Genomic DNA, 21,331 nt, shown 5'->3' on the forward strand with positions numbered 1-21,331 from the left:
TGCAATATGGATATTGTGAGGATTGTTGTTAGTTGCTGTTGAGTCAGCTCCAACTCATGACAAACCCATGCAGAACAGAACAAAGCCTTGCCCAGTCCTGCGCCATCTTTACAATTGTCAGTACACTCAACTCCATTGTTGCGGCCACCGTGTATTTTGAGTGCCTTCCAACCTAGGGGGCTCATCTTCCAGCACTTTATCAAGCAATGTTCTGTTGTGATCCATAGACTTTTCATTGACTGATTTTCAGAAGTAGGCCACCAGGCCTTTCTTCCTAGTATGCCTTAGTCTGGAAGCCTGTCCACCATGAGTGATCCTGCTGGTATTTAAGATACCAGTGGCAGGGCTTCCAGCTTCATAGCAATATGTAAGCCATCACGGTATAACAAACTAACAAATGGGTGGTGGTTGTGAGGATTAAATGAGATACTACGTACAAGACACGTGCCTGGCATGTGGTTGAGCACTCAATAAATACCATCTACCACTACCTTCTTACCTTAACGTGATATGAAATCATTGATACAAAATCTATTGGAAGACTCATCCCGGATGTGTCAGTGATCAAGAGTCACTCCTGGGCCACCCAGGGATATGTATACATGTTTGTTAACTTCAAAAGGTCTCCAGGCAGTGGGATTTCAGGCAGTTATTATTTTGAGCTAAGGAATTTAGCTCAAAATAATGCTTTCCCTTGACCTTTATTCCCTAAAGATTTAGGCCATTTTACTAATAAACTGGATTCCAATTTGTCTTTTTAAAGAAAATATCTCTAGGGGTCCACTGTTAAGTATGTTTTCTGCTGGTTTCTGGCACTCATTAGTTTATTAAGGGAGTTTCCTCCTATTCTTAGGTTAACAAGAATTTTTGGTAGGAAAAGACACTAAATCTTATCAACTGCCTTTTGAGGAACTATCAAAGTAATCCTTCCTGTTTTCACCTTTTATTAGAGTGAGTTGTAGTAGTAGTTGTTGTTGTTATGTGCCATCAAGTCAATTTCAACTCATAGTGATCCCATGTGACAGAGTAGAACTGCCCCATAGGGTTTTGTTGACTGTAATCTTTACAGAAGCAGATCGCCAGGTCTTTCTCCCAAAGAATTGTTGGGTGGATTCGAAATGCCAACTTTTCAATTCAGCAGAGCACTTCCTACCTAATATTGAGTCGCACTTGAATTTCTAACACGAAGATATCTGGTAATGGTGTATATTCTTCTAATATACTACTGCATTCTATTTGATAATATTGTAAGTTTTTTTAACATCAAGATTCCCAAGTGAGATAAAAATTGGGCAATAGTTTTCTTTTTTGCATAATCATTCTTTTCTTTTTTGCATAATTATTATATTTATTATATGGTCAAGTAGAGGTACTGGAGTTTCTCAGTTATAGTTTTGGACAATTTTCCCAATTTTCTGTGTTTATTGACATATTTGTAATTTCTGTCTTTTCTTGAACTTTCCTGTCATTTTTTATTTTTCTACATCTTTGTATATTTCATTAATATTTACAAGGGTATTATTCTATTGAAAAATTAATCTCATAAATCTTATTTCATTTTTGTCTATGGTTATTTTTCCTTACTTATTTTTCTCTAATGTTGACTAACATAGCTTATTGTTTAGCTATGATATTAAGATTCTTTAAACAAGATTGGTGACATGTTTATTAATTTTATTTTTTATCACTTTTGCTTTTTTCTAGATATTTTCTTCTACTTTCCTTAATTTTAATTCATTAACTTTTAGTTTTCTTAGATTTATTTTGTTTTCTTTAAGGTCTAGATTCTGATGCTTAATCCATTATTTTCATTCCCTTTTCATGTATTGAAAGTGCCCAAAGTTCTAAATATTCCATCTGAATGTAGCTTTGCTCAAATTCCATGTGTTTTGATAAATAGTACTCTCATTCTCATAAATTTCTAGGTAGTCATAATTTCCTTCGTTTTTCTGTTTCACCCAAGAGTTGTTTGGAGAAGATTGTTTTGCTTTTTAATTTATGTTAATTTTTTTATTTTACTTTCCAAATGTTGGAAAATACTTTCAGTTGTCTTTCTTCTTTTGGTATAGACTTCTAATTTTATTGCACTGTAATCAGAAGATATACCATATTCCTGTGCAAATAATCCACAACTTCTATATTTGCCAACTGCTCCCTCCCCGCTTCAAGGTATTTTTGTAAGCAAAGTATGCCAATTTTTTTCACAGCGACATGTAAAAAAAATTAACACAGTGGTAATTCTGCAAATACCTTACGGGGGAGGGAGTGGTTGACAAACATAGAAGGCATGCATTATTTATATAAAAATACAGTAATTGGGCTCTTTCCAATTTAAAATATTTATTATTTTCCTTGTGGCCTAATACACAATCATTTTTGTAAATGTTTCATAGAACTTAAACAGTTCAGTTTCTGTTTGAAGAGCACTAAGTATGGTACAAAGGAGCCCTACTGGCACAATGGTTAATCGCTCAGCTGCTAACTCAAAGGTTAGTGCTTCGAACTCACCAGCCCACTCTAAGGAAGAAAAGACGTAGCGATCTGTTCCCATAAAGATTAAAGCCTAGGAAATCCTTTGAGGCAGTTCTACTCAGTCTTTGCTATGAGTCGGAATCAACTCAATGACATACAACAACAGCAAGTATGGTATACTCTAGTAATGAATTATATTTATTATAATTGTTCAAATTTGTTTTTTTTATCTACTTGGTATGTCAACTTCTAATTACTGAGGTAATATACCTCTCTACAAATGAGAAGCAGTTGTTAAAATTATTTAAACAGAAGCTGAGAAAATAAATTAATGGTGTGCTAACGAAAACAGTGGATGAAAAAGAAAATAGAGATTTGCTAATTTCTCATCTTTTATAAGAAAGAGTCAATATATTTCATTTCTGAAGCTGCAGAATGAGAATTTTTTAATTAATGGCGATAGCTGCAAGAAGATCCCAAAATATTTTGCAGTATGTATACAACTTTCAAGTTGAGATGTAATGGAGGAGATAGGGTAGGGGGTGGAGGGCACAAAACAAACAGATACATATCAACAGAAAAGAAATGACACAGAAAGCCAAAACTAGGACCATACATAAATAAACACTAATACAAGAGATTTATTCTAGACGTAGGTCATATAAATAAAGGTGAGATAAAGCCGATTTTTAAAAGAAATTAACTCCTAAATTGATTAGAAGGACAAGAAACAGGTCCCAATTATATAGTGCATTCAGGAGATAACATCTAAACAATCCATAAATAGAATGTAAAGGATGGACAAAGAAACCAGAAGCATACAAATAAAAAGAGAATAGGGCAAAGCCACTATTGGGTAAGAATGAATACAACATATAAAGCATTGAACAAACAAAAGGAGTTGCTTTATTTTGGTGAATGATTACTTATTCTGGTAAGTTTCTTATAGAGAACACATGGGTAGTCTATTTTTGGATTCCTTGCATTTTTAGTTTATTTTTAGGTTACCTTCACACAGGAATGAAAATGTGGCTGCTATGATATATTGGGGTCACATTCATTTACCCTTATGACTCTTTATGCATTGCTTGGTTGACTTCTGATATCTAATGTCCCCGAGAGATAGTGAAACCAGCTTGATTTTTTTTCCCCAACATTTTGAGTGACATGTTTCTTTTGCCTATACACTGAATGGTTATAGCATAATTTTGTTGTTTAGTGTTTATTATATATGCAGCATACTTCACAGCTCATAATCCTTGAAGCAGTCCTGTGATACCTGAGGTCCACTGTAACCCATTCAAATTGATCAGGTCTGGCCTTAGTGATAGGGAACTCTGCCTCTGTGGTACTTTGGATAAACAACCCCTAACCTATTCTATTCACAAGGGACTTTTTAGACAAATGCCAAGAAATTTCCTAAAAGCCTGCCTTTGATATATTGATCTTGACATTTCATTTTATCAGAATCCATGATATCAACCATATATGAAGATATCAAGATGATACTTAGAGTATATCAGTTGTAAAAGGTACAGTCATTCCAAAAGCAAGCTCTTATCTACCAGTTAATTTTTCCATTGAGTTTTTCTCATTTAAAAAATGTTATGACGAATTCAAACATATAGAACATTATCCTTGAGTTTTCTTGCTTTTTTCTACTACAGGATTGGTTATTGTTCCAGGTTCAGGTTTCAGTCCTGTTTTCTAAGGGAAAGGAAGGCATTTTCATATTTTTCCTGGCAGTCCCATCCCTAATGCTCCCCTTATTGGGGGATGTTAATGAGATTTTCCAGAGATTCCCCCTCTTATCTTCCTGCCATGAGCCACTCTCTTCAGGAGTATAGATTCCATATTTTTTTTTTTTCCAATTTGGTTCAAATCATCTTATATATAGGTAATATTGTATACTGGGTAACAAGGTGGATTCTGAAACCTGAATGTCTGAGTTCCAATCCTGGCCCTGACTTTAAACAAGTACTTCCCTCTTTGGGCCTTAATTTCCACATTTGTACAGTAGAGATAATAATAGTTCCTAAGACTCAGGGTTGTTGTGAGATTTAAATAAATTAATCCATATAAATTAAAAATTCATTTAGCATATATAAAGTGCTCAATAAGTATTTGCTCTTATTATTAAGATATAGTTATTGATATTTATGGTAGGTTTTGACACCTGCCTATAATTATTACACTGGTTGTTTTAGCTTTTTTATGTTTTTACTCTCTTTTAATCATTTCTGTCAGTTCTGTAAAGATTTATACCACTTTGGGGGGGAGGGGAGAGGAGGCTATCTGTTGCCCAAGAAAAAGGTTTAATTGTTAAACAAGCATCATGGAGTAGTATATAGACACAGAAGTCCCTGGCTGCTAACCAAAAGTTTGGTGGTTCCAGTCCACCCAGAGGTACCTTGGAAGAAAGGTGATCTACTTCCAGAAAATGGACCATTGAAAACACTACAGAGCACAGTTCTACTCTGACACATGGGGTTGCCATGAGTCAGAATCAACCCAAAACAACTGTGTTTTTGTTTTCAATAGGATAAGAGGGGGGAGGAATAAAGTTAAATAATGAAAGACCAAGATGTATTTGCATTCTTTCCCATCTACTTCGCCTCAGGTCTAATTATCTACTTTGAAAAAGGTCAAGCTTCTCCACAGATAGATTTTGCTCACATTCTTCCAGGCACAGATCTGCTAGTTATTAGTGTGGGCTAAATGCAGGAGTGGAGAGAGTAGACACAAGGTCATCTCATAGAAATTAGCCCTGAAATTGCCCTTTCCATTTTACTCTTTCTCTCCTTAGGTAATCGCACATTGTCTTCAATTGCTTATTTTTCCTTCTCCAGAGAAGGGGATGGAGGGTAAAGAGGTTTCTAGTAAAGATATCATTATAAATATGAATTAAAAAAATTAAGCTGTCCCCACAGTCCTTGGATTCTTTAGAACACTGTGATTCTTCTCTTCCTTTCCCTTCTCTCCCCATACCCTACTATTCCAACTCCCTAAACTACCCTAGATATGGTACAAGGGAAGTGACAGTTCTCTGCAAGAATTCAGCCTTGACGGTTGGTTTCGTTGTTGCTGTTTTTCCAATTGGGTTTATTAAATTGTGATTGAAAAATGTAGCCAGGTAATTATGACACTTTGTGACATGCTAAGGATAAGGAAGTGTATCACACAGCACTGGAGAGGCTTACAGCTACTGGATTTAATGATTCTGATTAAATACAATCAGGGATTATGATTCATCAGGGATGGGGGAAAAGTTGATGACATAGACTAGGTAATCAGTATATATCTGTATGTTTATCAACTCAGAATTTATCTGTTCTGTGATTTATAAGAAGGAAAAAAAGATTGATTTATGGAAGGGTGGGCTGAATGTATCACTTTAATCTTTAACCAAAATCTTTTTTAATACTGCTCTCCCCTCAAAAAAAATAAAATAAAAATCCTGAATTTATCCCAGTTTAATAATAAGGACGCCCTGTCTTGCAGTTTCAAAAATTGTCCCATTTGGAGAGAAATAAATGCATTAGAGCAGGGGTTGTTAACCTTAAATGCAAATTGAGATTATTTGAGAAGCTTTAAAAACAAATCCCATTGCTTGGGCTACTCTCCATACCAGTTAAATCAAAACCCTGAGACTGGGGCCACAGCATAAAGGATGTCTTTAAAGGTTCCCCCGATGATTCAAAAGCGCAGTCAAGGTTGAAAAGCATTGAGTACAAGCCTCTGTCTCTGCCACCACCCTTGGCAGTGTTCACACACATTATTGATATTGATCAGATGCTAGTCAGTTAATCACCCAGTTAACCAAAAAGATAAGTTATTTTGCCATACAGACATACCTTTTAGTGATTTTTTAAAAGTTTGTTTGCTCAATAAGTATTTGCTCAAATCTCCTCTAAAGAAATTTGAAGAAGTCATTATGTCTGTCATATAATGGATATCTATTTACGTGAAAATTTTTTTCTAAATAAATTCACTTGTTTACATACTTCATAGCGACCCTATAAGTCAGAGTAGATACGCCCATAGAGTTTCCAAGGAGTGGCTGGTGGATTCAAACTGCCAACCTTTTGGTTAGCAGCCATAGCTCTTAACACTGTGCCACCATCAGGGCTCCATCTATCTATATATATAGTCAGATATATAGGTATTATTTGACAGTTCATTACTGTAAACATGATTTAAAAAAGAAAAGCAATTTAAGACAACTCCCAGAAAAACAGAAGTCTTGAATGTTTCAATTAAATTTCTCCATTACTATATAGACCCAATCACTTTTACACATAATTTTTAATAAAGCTGAAGAAAAGAGGAGACAGGCTTTGGGTACAGAATTTTGAAATCAAAAGAAACATGCAAGCCCTAGCACTAAAATAAACACAGTAAAACTTCTTTTCTAAAACTGGCCTTGGAGGACAAGATCACACCTAAAACAGATGTTCCTTTAAATAGGATTCTGAGTTTCAAGAAATGGTTAAAACCCCCTGTAACTATGAGTAAAGCATCTGAAGTGTGTGTGTGCACAGGTCCATGCACTAATGTATATTTTTCAGGGAAGAGGAATCATGGCTTTGATGAGGCGTCTATGAGATATGAGGGAAGCCTGCTCTGGGTTAATATCCTTTGGTGACCCGTGGAATACGGTATTCCAACCACTTTTTATGCCTCTGGAGTTCTTTGGGTATATACTTTTCCCACTCAAAGTATTTGCTACCCTTCAGTGGAGACTTGTGTTATGGCTAAAGGTGAAAGAAATGTTAGTTGAAGCAAAGTACATGGAGTATAAGGCTTGCAAGTAATGTAGTACAACCAGGAAGTGTGACTGGGTAAAAATTATGTCTCTTTTGGTTTTTGTACTCCTAGATAATCTTTGCAAGCATATTTATGGTTTCCTGTGTGATAGTTGGAAACCTTGGTGGCATAGTGGTTAAGTGCTACAGCTGTTAACCAAGAGGTTGGCAGTTCAAATCCACCAGGCACTCCTTGGAAACTCTATGGGGCAGTTCTACTCTGTCCTACAGGGTCACTATGAGTCGGAATCAACTCTACGGCAGTATTTGTTTGGAGTATCCCCCCTCTTTAAAAGAGCAGCTCAGTCAATGAGATCTTGGCACAGTGAGACTCCAGGAGGTGGTAGGAGGCAACCTAAGAAGCAGAGACACAGCAACACAGATTTCTGAATCTTCTTATGTGATAGCTCCAAAGAAACAGGGACCAAGAGACGAAGGGAAAAAATGGCTCTATGTAGCAACTGAAAGTGCCCTGGTGGTGCAACGGTCAAGCACTCAGCTGCTAACCAAAACGCTAGAGGTAGAACCCACACAGTGTCTCCATGGGAGAAAGACCTAGTGATCTGCTCCCATAAAGATTACAGCCCAGAAAACCATAAGGAGCAATTTACTCTGGGGTTGCTATGAGTCGAACATTGACTCAATGGCACGTAACAACTGCATCTGGTGACTGAAAGGATCTATTTGGGAACACTAAGGATATCCTCTCAGGGACTTCCTGAAACAGTTGAGGATATTTTAAGGGTGTGTGTAGTGGGAGGGGTTACTACTGTGTGCCATCTAGGCAATTCCAAGTCAGAGCAACCCTATAGAACAGAGTAGAACTGCCACATAGGGTTTTCTAGGCTCTAATCTTTATGAAAGCAGATTGCCAGGTCTTTTCTTCCTAGAGGGGGCTGGGGGGTTCCAACTGCCAACCTTTGGTAAGCAGCTAGTCTCTTTAGCCATTGTGCCACCAGGGCTCCTTGTGGTAAGGTAGGGGTGAAATTTATATGACTCTTCAGCAAATGAGCAGGAGCAAGAAACCCTTGTTACATCTGCTGTTATCGTTCAAGAAACAACAGTGGCATAATGTGCTCCGCTCTATTTTTCTTCAACATTATATAAAGACTGTATTCATACAAAACTTTTTTCCCCAAATAAATTCAGTGAACATACTTCTGCTCTTTATAGCTTAACCAATTAAATAATTGTATTTTCACACACAATAAAGCTTATAACCCTGTGCAGATAGGCATTTTATATCTGCCTGATATGCCCCTCTTATAAGAATATTTCTAAAACCCCTATCTCCCATTTCCTGCACACATACGCACACACCCACACACACATTTGAGCAAGGCACTAAAAGGCTCTAAAGATTGATTTAACGATTCCTGGATTAGAGCAGGATTTAATTAATTGCCATACTTTTAACCAGTATCTCCTTTTAACACTGCACAAAAAGTCAAAGGTTAGATGAGGTTTACTCTATTTTTAAAATGATTTGTGCTTTTCTTTCAGGAAAAGATTTTTCCAGCATGATCATTTGTTATAAGTACGCTTACTTTTTGTCTTCTTCTAATGTTTGATGACAAGGAGATTTCCTGTTTGTAGATGCTTTCACAAGATTTTGATCAAAAACATTGTAGTACAAGTATACACACCAACAAAAATACTCTCAATGACAAAGACAGCATATCACTTGAAATCGTGTAGCATTATCTTTGAACCCATTTTCTCCTTCCTCACCTCTTAGCATTCATCAAGCATTGAGGCTCTTCTGTCTTGGACACTCACTTGCCGCATCTCTATGTCCACATTAAAACACTGGCAGCTCCCCAAACAAACCACACAACTGCAACTGATGTACTTGGTGCCTACATTGCCTCTCCTGTCCTTTGCCTGATGAACATCGAGTCAAAACCCAAAACTCGGTTCAAGCTTTTTGTCTTTCATGGAATGTTATTGTTGTTAGGGGCCCCCAAGTCAATTTCTGCCTCAACAGTTTCCTATGTGACACAGGAAACTGTTGCACAATGTTTTCTAGGCTGTAATCTTTATCAGAGGAGATCATCAGGTCTTTCTTCCCTCGACCCGCTGGGTGGGTTCGCACCTCAGTTCAGTTTGCAGCCAAGCACTCAACAGTTGTGCTACCAGGGCTCCTCTTCATGAAAAAGGTTTCCTGAGTTACCATCTTTCCTATTAAAAAAAACAAACAAACCCAGTGCCATCGAGTCGATTCCGACTCTTAGCGACCCTACAGGACAGAGTAGAACTGCCCCATAGAGTTTCCAAGGAGCACCTGGTGGATTTGAACTGCCGACCCTTTGGTATTACAAGCACATGTAGTTTTAAGTCAGTTGGAATTGTCTTATATTTAGCTTTCTCATCACTCATCATTGAATCCCATTAGAACTTGCACTCACTAAAGATAGAGATTGCATACCAATATAGTAAAAAGTCTTGTCTAAAATACCTCTTAAAGTTTTTGTGCTAGCTTTCATTCTGTTTCATCAGAGAAAGTACAGCATACTTTCTAAAGAGTCAGTGTTTTTTAAAGTTGCATTTTCCATCAATAATATCAAAGAATTTAAATAATTTCTTATCGATAGAATAAACAGATGGTCTTAATTTTAACATATGTGAAAATTATAAATGCTATGATTTTCAGGATTCTTCTTGACCAAACATTTAGATATTTACAATAAGACACACACAATTCATACTTCATATATAATATAGGAATATATTGAAAAAGTTTTTAGTATTATTGAATTTAGATGCAATTTGTTATTGTTGTTGTTGCTGTTGTTAAGTGCAGTCGAGTCTGTTCCAACCCATAGCAACCCTATGTACAACAGAACAAAACACTGCCCAGTCCTATATCATCCTCACAATCCCAGTTGTATTTAAGGCCATTGTTGCAGCCACTGTGTCAATCCATCTTCTTAAGAGTCTTCTTTTTTTTACACTGACCCTCTACTTTACCAAGCATGATGTCCTTCTCCAGGGACTGGTCCCTCCTGATAACATATCCAAAGTACATCTTGACATCCTCACTTTTGAGGAGCACTCTGGCTGTATTTCTTCCAAGACTAACTTGTTCGTTCTTCTGGCAAGTACATGGTAAATTCAATATTCTTCACAAACACCAATAATTCAAAGGTGTCAATTCTTCAGTCTTCCTTATTCATTGTCTAGCTTTCACATGCATAAGAGGGACTGAAAATATCATGGCTTGGGTCAAGCCGTCTTTAGTCCTCGAAGTGACGTCTTCGCTTCTCAACGGTTTATACAGGCCTTTTGCAGCAGATTTGCCCAATGCAATGTGTCTTCTGATTTCTTGACTGCTGCTTTCATGGCTGTTGATGGTAGATCCAAGTAAAATGAAATTCTTGACAACTCCAGTCTTTTCTCCATTTATCACGATGTTGCTTATTGGTCCAGTTGTGAGGATTTTTGTTTTCTTTATGTTGAGGCGAAATCCATACTGAAGGCTGTAGTCTGTGATCTTCACCAGTAAGTACTTCAAGTCCTCTTCACTTTCAGCAAGCAAGGTTGTGTCATTTGCATATGTCATATTGTTAATGAGTCTTCCACCAACGCTGATGCCACATTCTTCTTCATATAGTCCAGCTTCTTGGATTATCTGCTCAGTATACAAATTGAATAGGTATGGTGAAAGGATGCAACCCTGGCGCACACCTTTCCTGACTTTAAACCATGCAGTATCCCCTCGTTCTGTTTGAAGGACTCTTGGTCTATGTACAGGTGCCATGTGAACACAACTAAGTGTTCTGGAATTCCCATTCTTCGCAATGTTATCCATAATTTGTTATGATTCACACAGTTGAATGCTTTTGCATAGTCAGCAAAACACAGGTAGATATCCTTCTGGTATTCTCTGCATTCACCCAAGATCCACCTGACACCAGCAATGATATCCCTCGTTCCATGTCTTCTTCTGAGTCTGGCTTGAATTTCTGACAGTTCCCTTCCAGTGTACTGCTGCAACTGCTTTTGAATGATCTTCAGCAGAATTTTCTTGAGTGTGATAATAATGATATTGTTCAATAATTTCCTCATTTGGTTAGATCACCTTTCTCTGGAATGAGCACAAATATGGATCTCTTCTAATCGGTTGGCCAGGTAGCTGTCTTCCAAATTTCTCGGCATAGACCAGTGAGCCCCTCCGTGCTGTATCTATTTGTTGGAGCATCTCAATTGGTATTCTGTCAATTCCTGGAGCCTTGGTTTTAGCCAATGCCTTCAGTGCAGCTTGGACTTCTTTCTTCAATTCCATCGGCTCTTGAAATGGCTGAACATTGAACAATTATTTTTGGTACAGTGACTCTGTGTATTCCTTCCATCTGCTTTTGAGTTTCCTGTGTCATTCAATATTTCACTCATAAAAAGAATCCCTCAAAATTGCAACTGCTTGAGTTTTTTCTTCAGTTCCTTCAGCTTAAGAAATGCTGACCATGTTTTTCCCTTTTGATTTTCTAACTCCAGGTCTTTGCACATGTCATTATAATGCTTTAGTTTGTCTTCTGGAGCCAACCTTTGAAATCTTCTGTTCAGCTCTTTTACTTCATCATTTCTTCCTTTCTCAGTAGCTACTCTAAGTTCAAGAGCAAGTTTCAGAGTCTCTCCTGACATCCATTTTGGTCTTTCTTTCCTGTCTTTTTAATGACCTTTTGCTTTCTTCATGTATAACGTCCTCGATGTTTTCACAGCTCATCTGGTCTTCGGTCATTAGTGTTCAATGCATCAAATCTATTCTTGAGATAGTCTCCAAATTCAGGTCATATATACTCAAGGTTGTATTTTGTCTCTCATGGACTTGTTTTAATTTTCTTCAGCTTCAACTTGAACCTGCATATGAGCAATTGATGGTCTGCTCAGCAGTTGGTCCCTGGCCTTGTTCTGACTGATGATATTGAGGTTTTCTATCGTATCATTCCACAGATGTATTCATTTTTAGTCCTTTTTTTCCATCCAGTGAGGTCCACATGTATAGTCATCATTTATATTGTTGAAAAAGGGTATTTGCAATGAAGAAGTCATTGGTCTTGCAGGATTCTATCATGCAATCTCCTGCATTGTTTCTATTACCAAGGCCATATTTTCCAACTACTAATCCTTCTTCATTTCCAACTTCTGCATTCCAATTGCCAGTAATTATCAATGGCTCTTGATCACATGTTTGATCAATTTCAAACTGCAGAAGTTGGTAAAAATCTTCAATTTCATCTTTGGCATTAGTGGTTGGTGTGTAAATTTGAATAATAGTCATATTAACTGGTCTTCCTTGTAGGTGTGTGGATATTATCCTATCACTGACAGCATTGTACTTCAGCATAGATTTTGAAATGTCCTTTTTGACAATGAATGTGACTCCATTTCTCTTCAATTTATCATTACTGGCATAGTAGATCATATGATTGTCTGATTTAAAATGGCCAATATCAGTCATTTCAGCTCATTAATGCCATATATATGTAAATTAACAAGTTATTCTAAGATAGTTTGATCTTAAACGTTTCCTTTGAGAAATGAGAGATTTTCTCATTGAATTTAGCCTGAGACATTGACAGTCAACCTTGGAAAAATCTAACTGTAATCAGAAAACTCTGCTCTGCTAAGTTCCTCACATCCCACTATTTTGATGACTTTTGCCCACTCCATCTCAGTCATGAAGCGTGGACTTAAGTAACTCGTGACAAAGTGATTAAGTCCAGTGGTATTCTGGGACAGAGGAGCAGGAAGATTCAGCAAACTACCATTTCTTTCCAGTCCTTGCTTTCCATTGCTCACCCATTTTAATAATCATAACCAGGCTGCATATTTCCTAGACTGGCACTTTTCAAACTTACTTCCATTGCTTTATTTTGCCAAATTTAAACAAAAATGAGTGTAATGCTTATTATTATGATTTTCTTAATAATCATCAGGATCCTTTGAAATATAGTTGTCTCCCTTCATCTATTGATAAGTCCATCACCTTGACATTTACACTGTTAAAAGTCCTCTGAGGCAAGACCAGCCTCACGCTTGGTACAGATTTAGCCAATGGAACAGAAAAACTAATGCAATGGAAAACTACCTAAACTTCCAAAGAAGGAATCATAGAATTCTCCAGTGAGCCTTCCCAAAACTGCTGCCGTCAAGTCAATTCAGATTCTTATCGACCTTGTAGGACAGAGTAGAACGGTCCTATAGGGTTTCCAAGGCTGTAATCTTTACAGAAGCAGACTGCCAAAATCTTTCTCCCATATAACAGCTGGTGGGTTCGAACCACAAACCTTTTAGTTAGCAGTCAAGCACTTAAACACTGTGCCACCAGGGCTCCTGCGGTGAGCCTTAGAGATTATCTATTCAATTTTCTGGGGTATGGTGAGGGTGCAGGGTGGACAGGGTCTGTGGTCTTATTAGACTTTGATGAGGAAGGGGAGAGAGCAGTTGGAACTTACAGTTTTGGAAAAGCAGATTCTAAAATTACAAAATATTTTTCTTTTAGTTGGAGCCCTGGTGGCAGAGTAGTTAAGAGCCACAGCTGCAAACCAAAAGGTCGGCAGTTCAAATCTACCAGCTGCTCCTTAGAAACCTATGGGGCAGTTCTATAAGATCACTATGAGTAGGAATCAACTCAACAGCAATGAGTTTGGTTTGGTTTTTTGGTTGCTTTTAGTTACATAACACTTTTTTTTAAATATCAAAGTAGCATTACAGTAGAAGATGAAATGTTTATTTTTATCAATAGAGGTCTTTTAAATTGCTGTGGTTTTAAAGCTCAGTGATTTCAGCGAGCTGCTTTAGCTTCAATCATTTTCATAGATCAGGAAACTGAGGCTCTGCTACCATCCCAACTTCCATACACCTTTGTCTCCTGAATAATAAAAACAGCCTTGACTCAGTACTGCTTCAGGCTTAGCACCTAGATTCTAAGAATTGCTGAGAGGAATCTTAAGAAGAAATCTGCCTCTTCCACCTCTCAACAATCCTGTTCACTAGCTAAGAGAGAGTGCACCCCAGAGCAAGTAGATTGTTGGTGAGTACTCAGAAAATTGGTAGCAGAGTCAAGATTAGAATCCAGATTCTGTCAATCTTTGGCCAATACTTTCTGACATAGCATCGCTTTCCAATATAATAACAAAAATGCAGTGTTTCATAGTTAACAAAGCGCTAACTGGACAATGACAATGATTCTTTGAGGTAAAAATTATTTATTATCCCAATTTTGAAGATAGCAAAACGGAATCTCAGTGAGATAAAGTAGGTGATTTGTACCTGGCAGAGTCAAGAGTTCTGTTCTGGTGAAAATCTCTTGTTCTTAACCCTGGGTCCCGCTGTGCCACATCATTTCCCCCAAAGACAGAACCCTCATCTTGCCAGACTTGGAACCTAACATTCCCAGGGAAAACATTAAAGCTATCTTTCTTTAACATCAAAAACAAGTGATTGATTCAGTGTGATCACACAGATAGGCCACTGGTCCAGTGATTCAACCATTTCGTTCCTTTTTAAAATGGTTAGTTGTTGTCATGGAGACATAGTCCCTGAAAGGTAATGCTTGGAAGGTACACCACCTTCTCTGAGGACATACTTGACTCATGGGGTGAGAAAAAATTAATTCTAACAGCCTTATACTCAAACCAACATTTTATCTGTTGGCATGTTTACAAGGAAAGTTAGAAACCAAATAAAGGATAATTGCCCATTCTCAACAGGATGTGGCAACTTTCATCTGTGATCCTTTATTTTCAAGCAGCAGCAAGGCTTCTCAAATAAGATGAGGAATGATTCTGAGTGAGGGACGATTTGAAGGCCTAAGTTTGTGTTCCCTCCCAGATGCAGGATTAATTGCTGTAATATAAGCCTGCAGTACAAAGTGTTCTACACTGATATCACCCACTTATCTACAGGCTTGTCTGTGATGATTTCCACTAATAACCAAACAGTGCCCTGAATAACTCCGACTTGTACAGGATTGGCCCAAATTTGAATAAAGCTTGTATCTGGTAGGGGCCCTGGTGACGCAGTGGGTAAGAGCTTGGCTGCTAAACAAAAGGTCAACAGTTCGAATCCACCAGGTGCTCCTTGGAAATCCTATGGGGCTGTTCTACTCTGTCCTATAGGATTGCTATGAGTCAGAACTGACTTGATGGCAACAGAATTGGTTTTTTTGTTTGTTTGTTTTGTACCTGGTAACGTTAAAACCTAAACTATTAGGATCATTCCAATAGAAGCTAAATGGATGCTGGTGGGTTTTCCATTAGATAGTGGGAGGACCCCATTGTTTAGTCTTTTTAGAGTGCTTAGTAATCTCACCTTTATTACCAAGATTTGTCTTTGGGATCCACAGGTTTTTCTAAATAAGAGAGTAGCTTTTACGAGGACACAAAGATTTGCTGCATTGAGTTTTTCCTTTTCTCTTAAAGAATTCTTTTATAAAATCCATCCACCTCCTTCTCAAAATCTGTCTTGAGTTCATGAGGCTGGACCAAAGGGAAACCTGAGTGGTACGCATATGCTACATTAGAAATCAGCCCTTCTCTCCAATATTGACTCCTACCTTTGGACCAAGATAGTGAACTGAAGCTCGATTTTTAAAAGTGAGTCTCTTCCTTCAAGAGCCTCAGTTCTCCAAATAAATACAACAGTGGTATAACCACATTGCCAGGCTTCCAGATTTGCCAGGTACAAACACAGGACTTCCTTCTGGAACCCCTCTACATAGGGACACAGGCCCTCAATCTGGAAGCATCAAGAGGCTGATGAGTTTTTAAGTTGAAGGAATCTGATAAAAGAAATGAGAATGGATGGGAAAGGAAAGAGACTGGAGACAGGGAGACAAGTCCATAGAATAGCTCAAAAAAAAAAAAAAAAAGCTCAAGAAAATAAAAATAAAGACCTGAACTGAAAGAGTGACAGTGAGAATGGAGAGGAGTAGATGGATGAAAGGGAGATGATAGAGATCAAATTAACTGGGCTTGACAAACTAATGAATGTGAGGAACAAATAATAAAAGAAATCTTACTAGAGTCATCTTCATAAAGTGAAAATAAGATCATATTACTCACCTGCTTAAAAATCTCCAATAATTTCCCAATACACTTAGAGTCTAAAACTGTATACCATGACTTAAAAGACTTCACATAATGTGGCCCCTTCCTACTTCTTCAACTTCATTGCTTTCTGATATTTTGGTACAAATCATTGACATCTTTTTCCCATTTCATGGCCTATATAATTGGTAGTCCCTCTGCTTGGAATATACTCCACTCAGACTTTTAGATAGCCATATTTTTCTCTCCACTGAGATCCCAACTCAGATCTCCACTTACTCAGGAAAGTATTTATTGATCCCCCCACCAGCCGTGATCCCTGTCCCCCAACAATCATTCTTTACAACACCATATTTGGCTTCTCTAGAGCATCTATCAATACCTGAAATTATCTTGTTTGTTCTTTTTCATCATTATGTCCATCTCTCCCTATTAGAATGTCAGCTCCCTGGAGGTAAATCAGTTGCTGTCAGGTTAACCCCAACTCCATGGCAGCCCTATGTGTATCAGAGTAGAACTGTGCTCCCTACGGTTTTCAATGGCTGATTTTTCAAAAGTAGGTCACCAGGCCTTTCTTCTGAGGTGACTCTGAGTGGACTCAAACCTCCAACGTCTCAGTTAGCACCCAAGCATGTTAACCATTTGCACCACCCAGTCCTCCCCCTGGAGATAGGGATCCTCTTTATCACCAGTGTCTTCCATGTAAGAAGCTCTCAAATATGTATTGATCAACTGATCAATACATATATAAATATATCTGTGTGTTGTATATTTATAGACATTTTCAATTTATTGCAGAAAGTATAGTCTGATAAAAAGTCATGGCTTGTGATTAAAATTATCAGACTCAATACTTAACTATATCTGAGTGTGATTCTTGTACTGAGGTAAAAAGTATTAATTTATGTCTAGTATCAGAGTTATTACATATTGAATTCTATAAGAGCTATAAATACTTTTGATAAAGAGTTTGATCGAGATGAATACTCATCTAGAAATAAATTTCCAATCTGCAGAACCTAAAGAAAAAGAAGCTGCAGCTCAACTTTATCTAAAGAATTTGTAGAGGAAAAGTCGTATTTTGGAGCTTTATGGAAAGAAGGGAGCTGGCATGCTCACATCACCCACACCTTTCTCCAAGCTCCTATAATATTTTGTTATATTGTTATGAAATGACTCTTTATAATGGGAGTAGTAGGAATGTTTTGGATAAAACTAGTAAAAGTAGAAATGGCAATTACTATTAAAATATTAAACTATGAAGAATTTATGCAAGGAATTTTAATAAATGTAACACTTGAAATCTAAGTATTATCATGAAATTCATATTTTAAAAGACTCTGTCTACCTGTCTGTCTGTGTGTGAATGTTTTCTCCAGAAACTCAATTTTAATGCATTTTGCCTTTTATCTCTTAATAAGAAACATATGCGTTCAATGCTGTGTATTATCTAAAAGACTTATGAATGTACACCTTCAAGTGAAGTTAAAAATAGCAATGGGAAGGCAATTAGAGATCAATGTGCACATCTAGAGAGTAATGAAATTACTAACCAACAAAAGAAAGGAAACAAAGAAAAAACTTGAGTCACATTTAAAGCAGGTAAAACGTCCTTGAATTTTTAATACAATTTCTATGCTGTTTCATGCCATTAACTAGTACCCATTTCATCTTTTTGTCATTAAAAGATCTTAGCAAATGGTTGGATCATAGCAAATTATCGATAACATTGCTGAGAATGGGAATTTTGGAACATTTAATTGTGCTAATGAGGAATCTGAACACAGACCAAGAGGCAGTCATTCAAACAGAACAAGGGGATGCTGCTTCAGGGCACGAAAGATGCGTGTCAGGGTTGTATCCTTTCACCATACCTATTCAATCTGTATGCTGAGCAAATAATCTGAGAAGCTGGACTATATGAAGAAGAACGAGGCATCAGGATTAAAGGAAGACTCATTAACAACCTGTGTTATGCAGATGACACAACCTTGCTTTCTAAAAGTGAAGAGGAAGGACTTGAAGCACTTACTGATGAAGATCAAAGACCACAGCCTTCAGTATGGATTACACGTCAAGAAAAAGAAAACAAAATATTCACAACTGAACCAATAAGCAACATCATGATAAAGGGAGAAAAGACTGAGGTTATCAAGGATTTCATTTTACTTGGATCCACAATCAATGCCCATGGAAGCTTCAGTCAAGAAATGGAAACATGCATTGCACTGGGCAAACTGGCTGCAAAAGACCTCTTTAAAGTGCTGAAAAGCAAAGATGTCACCTTGAGAACTAAGGTGTGCCTGAACCAAGCCATGGTGTTTTCAATCGTCTCAGATGCATGAGAAAGCTGGACAATGAATACGGAAGACCGAAGAAGAATTGATGCCTTTGAATTGTGGTGCTGGTGAAGAATATTGACTATACCATGGACTGCCTGAGGAATGAACATATCCGTTTTGGAAGAAGTACAGCCAGAATGCTCCTTAGAAGCATGGATCGCGAGACTACGTCTCACATACTTTGGACATGTTATCATGAGGGATCAGTCTCTGGAGAAGGACATCATGCTTGGTAAAGTAGAGTGTCAGCGAAAAAGAGCAAGATCCTCAACAAATGGATTGACACAGTGGCTGCAACAATGGGCTCAAGCATAGCAAACGTTGTGAGGATGGTGCAGGACTGGACAGTGTTTCGTTCTGTTGTGCATAGGGTGGCTATGAGTTGGAACTCACTCGACAGCACCTAACAACAACAGCAACAAAATAACATAAAATTATTCTCTTACAGTTCTGGACATCAGAAATTCGAAATGAGCCTCACAGGGCTAAAATCAAGATGTCAGCATGGGTGGTTCATTCTAGGGGCTCAAGGGAAGAATCCATTCCTCATCTTTTCCAACTTGTCTGTATTCCTTGGCTTATGGCACATAACTCCAACTGTTGGTTCTATGGCCACATTTCCTACTACTGTCTCCCTCTTATAAGGACCCATCTGAAGATCCTTAGCCACATCTGCAAAGTCCCTTTTGCCATATAAGATAACATGGACACCTTTGGGGGCCATTATTCAGCCTACCACACATGATCACTCAAAGGCTTATTCTTGGTCATCGCTGGCCCTTCTTACAGAAGGATTTTAGAAGTAATCAGCCTGGCTTCTACCTATGTTGTCTAGTCAAAAACCAAAAACCAAACCCATTGCCGTCGAGTTGATTCCAACTCATAGCAACCCTGGAGGATAGAGTAGAACTGCTCCATAGGGTTTCCAAGGAGCACCTGGTGGAATTGGACTGCTGAAATTTTGGTTAGCAGAGGAACTCTTAACCACTACACCACCAGAGTTTCCTTGTTGTCTAGTAGCCCACTTTTATTTTAAATTTGGTTGAAAAATTGAACTCATTTTCTTATTTGTTTAATTTGTCTCAGTATCTAAACCTGTCTGTGTTCTTGGTAGTGTTTATTGTTTGTTTATTATTACAGGAAGGATATTTTCTCAACAATTAATCCAATTCTGTTCCATCCTGGAAACTGATGTAGATGCTCTCACTTCTTTCAGGGAGCATTGCTAGCTCAGCAGCCCTCAAGGAGTCTATTTTAGGAGCAGAGGAAACTCAGGTTCTGCATTCCTATAAATCATCTATGGAATTACTTTAATTAAACTCTGTGTCTGGTCCATGATAGAATTGAATTATGATTCTGGTAATTATCATACTCAAAGTGGTTAGTTTTTGTGACTCTTTTTTTAAAAAAACTCCTCATTTGAAATCATTGTAACATCATTGGAACGGTCTGCCTCATCTTTAGGTTTCTTCAATGTATGTTATACTTCCCAAGGTTTAATACTCTTAATGTAGGTTTACAGGAGCAGGAGTGTAAAGTACCATTAAGCGGAGCTTAAGAGACTTATGTTAGTAGAAGTCTCCCTGAAGAATAGAACCAAAGCCCTTTTCTATTTCTAAATTTCATCCTCTACTCCAGATTGATTAGTTTGCACAGAGGTTCAGAATTTCCATTTTTAATATTTTTTATCTTCTATGTCCTGCTTTTAACAGAAAATTGAATTAGAAATAATTCTCTTTATGATAATCATGTCACTAAACACTAATTTATCACACACATATTTTTTGTTATCGTATTTCTAAAATGAGTGGTTCTTTATTTTTGTGCTCATAAGACCATTTCCCAGCTACCTCCCTAATCAAAACTTCTCTCTCAATTTCGTTTTCCTTCTAAGGTTCTAGATAAGCATCTTTTAGTAGTACCTACAGAAAAGACATTTATGCAGTAAATATTCTGAAAGTTTGTAAGTCAGAGGATATTTTTCAGTAGACCTCACCTATTTCTGGTATTTACTAAGATCTTCTAATGGTGATCAAAAAGCTTAAACGTGTTCAAAAGACTATACAAAATCTATGTACAATAAAAGTTCAGCTATTAAAAAATGTTTCTATGAGTGTGAAAATGTGGTCATAGTTGCTCTAGCTCCTAAAAAGATTCTCAAACAGTCTTGTTAATTTCTACCTACCTTGGGCAGGGGAGAGGTTTTCTCTTCAAGCTGCCACCTTAATACAAGGCATTAAGAGTTGAATATGCAAATGTAAGTGGACCTCTACATGTAAACAAAATAAAAGAAAGACTTCTATCTACCAAAGATAAACATAAATCCCTTGATAACCAAGGAATTTCTCTTGAATGGAAATGTAAGAAGTATATATTTTTAAAATAAAATATAAAAAATAAGAATCCTAAATTAATGATCATAATTTAGATCTCTACTTCTGGATTATATCAACTCAACACATGGTGAGGAGAAGGAACAGGGTCTTAGATGTGGCTTTCAAAAGTTTTATTAAATTATTAAGTTTCCACAATGCTGATTTCAGCTTTGAATTTTTTTCCATGTGGTCAGATTTAGTTGTTTAAATTTTTGCTACTAATTTCTGCTTTTACTATGCTTGCAGTTGAAAACATTTTGATAAATAGAAATTATACCTCTTGAAAC

This window comes from Elephas maximus, chromosome 8 (genome assembly GCF_024166365.1).
Source record: "Elephas maximus indicus isolate mEleMax1 chromosome 8, mEleMax1 primary haplotype, whole genome shotgun sequence".
NCBI classification, from domain to species: Eukaryota; Metazoa; Chordata; class Mammalia; order Proboscidea; family Elephantidae; genus Elephas; species Elephas maximus.